The sequence below is a fragment of the Pieris napi genome, chromosome 6 (assembly GCF_905475465.1).
Source record: "Pieris napi chromosome 6, ilPieNapi1.2, whole genome shotgun sequence".
Lineage (NCBI taxonomy): Eukaryota > Metazoa > Arthropoda > Insecta > Lepidoptera > Pieridae > Pieris > Pieris napi.
Window position 1 is genome coordinate 12158010 of NC_062239.1, and position 9223 is coordinate 12167232.

Sequence of the window (9223 nt, forward strand, 5' to 3'; positions counted from 1 at the left end):
ATGTTTGTAATATTAACGTAGTTATGGTAACCATTGTGGAATTAGCTGATAAATATTGACCTTTTTTAATGCACGAGTAAGTGCGTGCTCCTAATTCACCATGCCTCCTGCTGATAGAGGACAAATGTTTGTTTTTAATTTATTGTTTATTATTAATTGCTTAAGATGTCATGTGGAACATGGTGTAATGGTTGTAGCTACTTACAAGCATTGTGTAAAAAAACCATGGCGATTAAAAATAGTGGCGGAGGGTTTATTGCCAGTTCTTCTCTTCCGTTCTACGCCTTTAATTTTGATTGTTTTATTCTTTCGTAAATGTTTGAACTATTTTTATTATGTATTCCATCTTTGACTATATCTTTAGTATAATTGTTTTTTGTTATACATGATTTATGTTAGCTGTAGGATTACGAAATAAATAATACAAAATAAAACCATCAATTAAGGTACCTTTATATATTTTTTTAGTTAAGCAAAACTTCCTTCTCACGTATACATAGGACTTCAATGATTTATTTACTCTTGTAAAACGAAATTTATCCATTAAATGAGCGTTCGAAAACAGCCCCAATAAAAGCAAATATTTAAAATACGTTGAAAATACTCCTGAAGCGAGGAGCATTTAGATAGGTTAATAAATAAATCTAGTGTAGCGAGCGTTATCGAGACAGGCGGAAAACGGGCGATTTATCAAACAATACAATACAGCTTAGTTTCACGATATATTGGGTGCTTGTTAGCTTCATCGATGGAAACTGCGATAGACTGAGAGTGATTCCTTATTGTTTGGGAAAGTTTAGGAGTCATGTTCACGGAGGAACTATTTGGCCGTGTACAACAACCTTGTGCAGGAGTTTTAGAAGATTTTGTTCTTATCTATTATTGATTTTATCATACCAGCCTTGCGATTCTGTAACTCACTTTTCGAACTCTCACCGCGGCGGTTTTTGCGGCCTTAAAAAAACAGTATTTACAGTAATTGCGTCATCAGGCAATAAATGAAGACAGCCTTGCAATTCTGTAACTCACTTTTCGAACTCTCACTGCGGTTTTTGCAGCTTTATCAGAATGCCAAATCGTAAAATGACTGCTTTACGACTGATTTGAGCGCGACCGCCGCTGCAAAAACCGCAGTGAGAGTTCGAAAAGTGAGTTACAGAATTGCAAGGCTGTCTTCATTTATTGTCTGATGACGCAATTACTGTAATTACTCTTTTAACATGTCTCCCGATGAATAAAATGTTTTGATTGATTGAGTTTTTGAGGGGCACAGGTAGTCAAGTTGCCAATATTCGAAACGAACTATGATTTCTGTATGACATATTTTTTATAGAACTGGGGGCAAACAGGCAGGCTCATCTGATGTTAAGTGATACCGCCGCCCATGGACACTCTCAATGCCAGAAGCCTCGTGCGTTGCGGCCTTTTAAGAATTGCTACGCTCTTGAAGGACCCTAAGTTGAATTGGTTCGGAAATACTTCAGTGAAACCAGCTGTTCACATAGTAGCATAAACTGCCTTAAAAAAACGCTCAGTTGTAGAACGTCGGACGTCGAGGGGATACGGGTGGTATTTCGCCTTGACATCCGATGATGAAACTCAGCTGCAGGTTAATCCGAATAACTCCTCTGAACACCCTCCCTGGTGAATGCGGTAGGAGATGCAAAGAGACCCTACATCAAGCCGTTTGGAAAGTGACCCGTTGTCGATGATTGGAATCGCTCTTCGTTTGTTAACCTTCTTCAGTTCTTTTCGACAATGATTTGGGAACTGTTAAATGTAATTTAACCCTTACATTGATTAAAATATTAACGTTCATATGTGTACAATATGACTAAATTTTGATTGGATTTGATAAAGTATAGCAATATTGGTTATTCTTACACAAGCTTCTTATAAAAAAATATGGCGAAAAATACGTATATGTACTCACGAGATTGGCCTGGAATATGATACCCTGTCGACAATTTACTGAAATTCCCCTATTACGAAGCTTGTAACTCGATGTGGTACTTAATATAAATTTTATGGACATGTACGCGTATACACGTTTTCTATATCATTACTTTTTATAACTCGATGCTGCATCGCTTGTAGTTTTTGAGGTTATTCCTATTATATCCCCAACAATATAGTATTGATTTTCAAATAAATATTCCATATTTTGGCTGTATCACTTGATTTTGTATCAATTCTTGATTCCGTGAGATAAGCTTTTTAGTATATATTATTTATGATTTTCATGTATTATTTCAGATTATGGTTAGTGATTCTATAATATTTTTTAAGATTTGGTTATGCACTTTTTGCACTTTACCCATCATATTAATTTTTTTAAGTTATTTCGCTTGTTAGCGCTAAGGGCGCCCGTTGTATCTCTTATAATTTTTATGTATTATGTTATTGTATAAGTTAAGTGTAAATAAAAAATAAATAAATAAATTTAAATACTACCAAAGTTATAATTGTATCAATATAAATAGTATATGTAAATTAGAAACTTTTTTTTTTCACTACTCTTATGTCTACTAATATGAAAAATTGTATATAGTATTGAATTAGTTATCCTTTTTATTAGAAGGCAAACGGTGAGGAGGCTCACCTAATGTTAAGTGACCGCCGCCCATGGATACATTGCGAGAAGGCTCGCAAGTGCGTTGCCGGCCTTTTAAGAATTGGGGCGCTCTTTTCCTGATGGACTCTAAGTCGAATTGATTCGGAAAACTTCAGTTATATGAAAATGTGTCAGAATGTGATAAAATATGAAACCACCATCATAGTATGTTAATAATTATGAGAGCACTTGATCTGTTCCTAGACCGACTCTATATTATGTATACAAATTACTAAAATAAGAACATTGAATCAAGTATATTTCGATTAATAAAACCTAACGTTATTTTTGTAAAACTCCGCAAAATCAATCTAAAAAGCAATTAAAATCATTTTCAACACAAAGCACCAATCATTTGTCTTCATAACGCGGTTCTTTGTTCGCGAATCCTTTCTCAGCACGCAATTTGCTAGTACTAATTGCAAAGAGTAATGTTCTATGCAGTTAAAATTCACGTTCAAGAAACGTTCTGGTAATTAAATAGCAATAAAGGCGCAGATTATTGTCCAAAGAGCTTAATTTGACCTCTTTTCTAGTAATGTTAGCTAGGCGCGGGACTCTCAACTGTGAGGGTTAAACCCCCGGTTATCTCTGGGCAAAATTATGATAAGGTGAAGAAGGAAAATATCGAGAAGAAAACCAGCACATCTAAGACCTAGAAACGGCGCCTGTCACGCATAGATGACTGATGAATAAGGGTTGTAGCGCCACAGTTTAACATATAAGCAATAAAGAAATTTAATTGAAATATACATTTTAAAGTCCTGTAAAACCCCCTAATATATTATACATATACGCACGGAGCATATACATATGTGATTCACTGCAAGCTGAACCTACCGAACAATATTTTCGTTGTTAAAGGCCGTGTCATTAAAGGGAAGGGAGGACTGGTCATGGAGAGTCCGAAAAAATGCCGAAATAGAAGAGTTGGTTGCCCAACATTCTAGGTACAAGGCGCGTCGACCATGTTGGCTGAGGCACCTTGAGCGCATGGGCCAAGATCGGTCGGGAAAGGAAGCTGGAAGCCTAATCGTTGGAGACCAGTAGGTCGGCCTAGGTACCGCTGGATCAATAGAGTGGAGGAGGAAGCTGCAGCTGAAAGCCAGCAATTGGCGGGTAGCGCTGGTAGGAGTGGATGTATCTGGAACGTGAATTGAGCTTTTCATTACACTAACAATAAGTTAGAGGTAATAAAAATTACACTTACATATTTGAAAAACTGGACAACTTGGCTACGAAAGGTCGAACGAGATTAGTTAATATTTAATTCAAGGCAGCGTTAGCGAAATATTTGTTTGACTTTCATTAGATTTAGGTTAAACCTAATTAAAATATTAATAAATAAATGATTATCTCTTAACATGAATAAATTATAATAACTATAAGTAAAACACGTTGTTACAGGGTAATGAAAAATAATTTATTGAGACAAAAGGAAACGTTTCATCATCGGAAGTTGAGGCAGAATACGAAATTCCACCCGTATCACCTCGACGTCCGTCGTTCCACAACTGATCAAGTGATCGTTGTTTGACGCAGTTTTTGCCGCGCACCACCACTATGTGCAACCAGCTGCCTACTGATGTATTCCCGAACCAATTAGACTTATGGTCCTTCAAGAAAAGAGCGTACCGACTCTTTAAAGGCCAGCAACGCAGGCGCGAGCCCGCTTGCATTGAGAGGGTCCTTGAGCGGCGGCATCACTTATCATCAACCCGTTACTATAAATACTACCCGTTACTATGAACGTTTGCGCCGTTCTATAAAATTTTACAAAATTATCGACAGATGTACTACATATTTTGATATTGAATTATTTGCAATAACAAAAAAAGATCTTCGTGCAATATTAATTGTAATTTTTTACTCCATTTTCATCGCTTTTATTAAAAATACATAAAAGTGAATCCGCAAAATCATGTTCTGGTAATAACGGGTTGAGCGTCTAACGTGATCAATTGATCGGGGACGCCGGGATCCCAAGTAAATTACACAGCAGATTTAGGTGATAATTAAACAGGAATGATTTATATGCTTTATTTAATATAAGGGTTAAATTGTTGTGACAAATACAAGCAAGGAAGGTTTTTATTAAAATAGCTATTTATGATGTCATATTTCCAATAGTAGTTTTGTTCGGAAATACCTGCAGCTGAGTATTATCGGACGTCAAGGCAGAATACAAGTACCATCCGTATTACCTGGACGTCCGTCGTTCCACAATTGAGCGTTTCTTAAGCTCTCCGCTGAAGTATTTCCGAACCAATACAACTAATAAGCTACGGTTTCTTAGAAAAGCGGTGCCGTTATCTAACGGCCGTAATGTAACGTTGGGTGACGTCACCCATACGTTGTCTATAAATAACATCGTTTCTAGAGAACGTCGAGTGTCACCGTAACGTCAAATAGCGGTGCTGTTATTTGCATGACGGCCATCATAGCGGTGATAAACGGTAGTTCAACGTTTTTCGCGTGTAGCGGTGTGCATATTTAATTAATACAATGACTTGGACGAGCGAAAATGATGAACAATTAATTGATTTTGTTAAAATCATGAAAATCATGAAGTTTCTACAATATCACATCCAAAGAGTACAGACAAGCTCAGATGAAGCAAAATTTGTGGAACGAAATTGGAATAACACTTCAAAAATACGGTCGCTCTACTAGGAAACCACAGCTTGGCCACCGTAGAGACGGCCGTTATTTAGAGCCTGATTTTATTTTAATATCCTTAATTTACATTTCAATTTAGTAGTATGGTTAGTATTTAATTATAGCTAAATGTTAGTAGTAAAATGTTACTGGCCCACTATGGATATGGACCCCTTGGGTAAAACCAATATACTCTGCTAGACTTTTCCTGCTATATCTATTAATATAATATATGGTATGGTAGCCTTTTCCACAACTTCTAATAAATATACTTCTTACTATATACTCTTTGTAAGTAAGTAAGTATTTTTAGTTGCTACGACGGACCGAGGTTTTTCTGTAGTCAAATAATTAAAGAAAGCTTTAATAATTTTCAACTTACCAGGATATTATCACCACATAAGAGGTTTGGTTGAATAGCTCTTTCCCTAATAGCGGTTATCTTGACAAGAGCCCTTTATCACGTCGCCTTACAAGGTAAATAGGCCCCTAATGGACATAATAGATGACGTTGTGGGCAGTAAGTTTGTATGTCTTATTTTTATAGTAGAGTAGAATATTTATAGTAAAATCCACTCTTTCGTCACTTTCCATCAAATGGTATTCAGGCTGTGATAGAAAGAGACAGATCTCTTTAGTAACGGTGGAATGATACTTATTTTTTATAAATAAAGGAATAAGAAATACATATTTGAAAAACTGGACAACTTGGCTACGAAAGGTCGAACGAGATTAGTTAATATTTAATTCAAGGCAGCGTTAGCGAAATATTTGTTTGACTTTCATTAGATTTAGGTTAAACCTAATTAAAATATTAATAAATAAATGATTATCTCTTAACATGAATAAATTATAATAACTATAAGTAAAACACGTTGTTACAGGGTAATGAAAAATAATTTATTGAGACAAAAGGAAACGTTTCATCATCGGAAGTTGAGGCAGAATACGAAATTCCACCCGTATCACCTCGACGTCCGTCGTTCCACAACTGATCAAGTGATCGTTGTTTGACGCAGTTTTTGCCGCGCACCACCACTATGTGCAACCAGCTGCCTACTGATGTATTCCCGAACCAATTAGACTTATGGTCCTTCAAGAAAAGAGCGTACCGACTCTTTAAAGGCCAGCAACGCAGGCGCGAGCCCGCTTGCATTGAGAGGGTCCTTGAGCGGCGGCATCACTTATCATCAACCCGTTACTATAAATACTACCCGTTACTATGAACGTTTGCGCCGTTCTATAAAATTTTACAAAATTATCGACAGATGTACTACATATTTTGATATTGAATTATTTGCAATAACAAAAAAAGATCTTCGTGCAATATTAATTGTAATTTTTTACTCCATTTTCATCGCTTTTATTAAAAATACATAAAAGTGAATCCGCAAAATCATGTTCTGGTAATAACGGGTTGAGCGTCTAACGTGATCAATTGATCGGGGACGCCGGGATCCCAAGTAAATTACACAGCAGATTTAGGTGATAATTAAACAGGAATGATTTATATGCTTTATTTAATATAAGGGTTAAATTGTTGTGACAAATACAAGCAAGGAAGGTTTTTATTAAAATAGCTATTTATGATGTCATATTTCCAATAGTAGTTTTGTTCGGAAATACCTGCAGCTGAGTATTATCGGACGTCAAGGCAGAATACAAGTACCATCCGTATTACCTGGACGTCCGTCGTTCCACAATTGAGCGTTTCTTAAGCTCTCCGCTGAAGTATTTCCGAACCAATACAACTAATAAGCTACGGTTTCTTAGAAAAGCGGTGCCGTTATCTAACGGCCGTAATGTAACGTTGGGTGACGTCACCCATACGTTGTCTATAAATAACATCGTTTCTAGAGAACGTCGAGTGTCACCGTAACGTCAAATAGCGGTGCTGTTATTTGCATGACGGCCATCATAGCGGTGATAAACGGTAGTTCAACGTTTTTCGCGTGTAGCGGTGTGCATATTTAATTAATACAATGACTTGGACGAGCGAAAATGATGAACAATTAATTGATTTTGTTAAAATCATGAAAATCATGAAGTTTCTACAATATCACATCCAAAGAGTACAGACAAGCTCAGATGAAGCAAAATTTGTGGAACGAAATTGGAATAACACTTCAAAAATACGGTCGCTCTACTAGGAAACCACAGCTTGGCCACCGTAGAGACGGCCGTTATTTAGAGCCTGATTTTATTTTAATATCCTTAATTTACATTTCAATTTAGTAGTATGGTTAGTATTTAATTATAGCTAAATGTTAGTAGTAAAATGTTACTGGCCCACTATGGATATGGACCCCTTGGGTAAAACCAATATACTCTGCTAGACTTTTCCTGCTATATCTATTAATATAATATATGGTATGGTAGCCTTTTCCACAACTTCTAATAAATATACTTCTTACTATATACTCTTTGTAAGTAAGTAAGTATTTTTAGTTGCTACGACGGACCGAGGTTTTTCTGTAGTCAAATAATTAAAGAAAGCTTTAATAATTTTCAACTTACCAGGATATTATCACCACATAAGAGGTTTGGTTGAATAGCTCTTTCCCTAATAGCGGTTATCTTGACAAGAGCCCTTTATCACGTCGCCTTACAAGGTAAATAGGCCCCTAATGGACATAATAGATGACGTTGTGGGCAGTAAGTTTGTATGTCTTATTTTTATAGTAGAGTAGAATATTTATAGTAAAATCCACTCTTTCGTCACTTTCCATCAAATGGTATTCAGGCTGTGATAGAAAGAGACAGATCTCTTTAGTAACGGTGGAATGATACTTATTTTTTATAAATAAAGGAATAAGAAAGTGTTATAGTTTCTTGCTGACGACTTTAAAAAAGCCACTGGTCCTCTGTGGCAAAGACTTGCCAGGGATAGGAAGGAATGGAAACAGCTGGAGGAGGCCTTTGTGCTACAAAGGCAAGCTGTACAAGAGGACAGTTGTGCTTGTTGAACTTTCTTTATATAAATTTATATTTTGTTCTCTTGTATTAGTTGAAATAAAGGCTTTGAATCTTGAATCTTGAATAGTTTCTTTAATTCCGACATTATAGATTGTTTTTATTTCATTTTGTTACATTACGATCAATCTTACATACTAAGGCCGCATAAAATTTGGATAGTAATAATGAAAAACATCTTTGTATTTTATAATGTAAGATCGGGGGCACTAGCAAATGTTTGGTAACTTGTAGTTACCGTTAATGTGCTGTCAATAAAGTAGTGAAGTTAGTCACGCGATGTAGAAACGATTACATATTGTACCTACATACAATGTTGACAAAACAATTCAAACACGTAAAACATAACATGTTTCAGACTTAAGAATACTAATACAGTATTCAATATATTTTTAGTAACTTATAATAGTAAAATTGCTTGTATTTTTTATCTTGTATATATTATAATTGTATTTTTTTGTAACATATACCGTAGATATAGTATGTGGTAAACTTGTTTAAATATATGAGTACTATATGAAAATGACCAATCGACAAATCGTTGTATCAAATGTGTTTTGTACATATAATGTAGGCAATAACAAAGTCAAATATATATATTTCCCATACACATAATAAAGGGGCCAGATATATATGCAACATATACAGGGATATTTGGTAATTATTAATTCTTATTACTAGTAAACTGTTACTGTTCGGGCATAATTTTTTTTTTCCCACCAATTGACCTAGTCCCATGCTAAGCTGGTGAAGCTTGTGTTATGGGTACTAGGCAACGGATATACATACATATTATAGATAGATAGACATATAAATACATATTTAAACACCCAAGACCTAAGCACAACACCAAATGCTCATCACATCGATGTTTGTCTCAGCCGGGGATCGAACCCGGGACCCATGGATTCGCAGTCAGGAGTACTAATCACTAGACCAATGAGCCGTCAAAATATGGTACAAAACAATTTTATAGAA

The 9223-nt window shown here is 35.7% G+C and overlaps 1 protein-coding gene across 2 annotated transcripts in view; it reads right to left on the reverse strand.

Annotated features, from left to right (window-relative positions):
* Positions 1 to 9223, reverse strand: part of LOC125050348 (dipeptidyl aminopeptidase-like protein 6) — a 142052-nt gene that overhangs the window by 77479 nt on the left and 55350 nt on the right. The gene's annotated exons all lie outside the window — the stretch shown is intronic.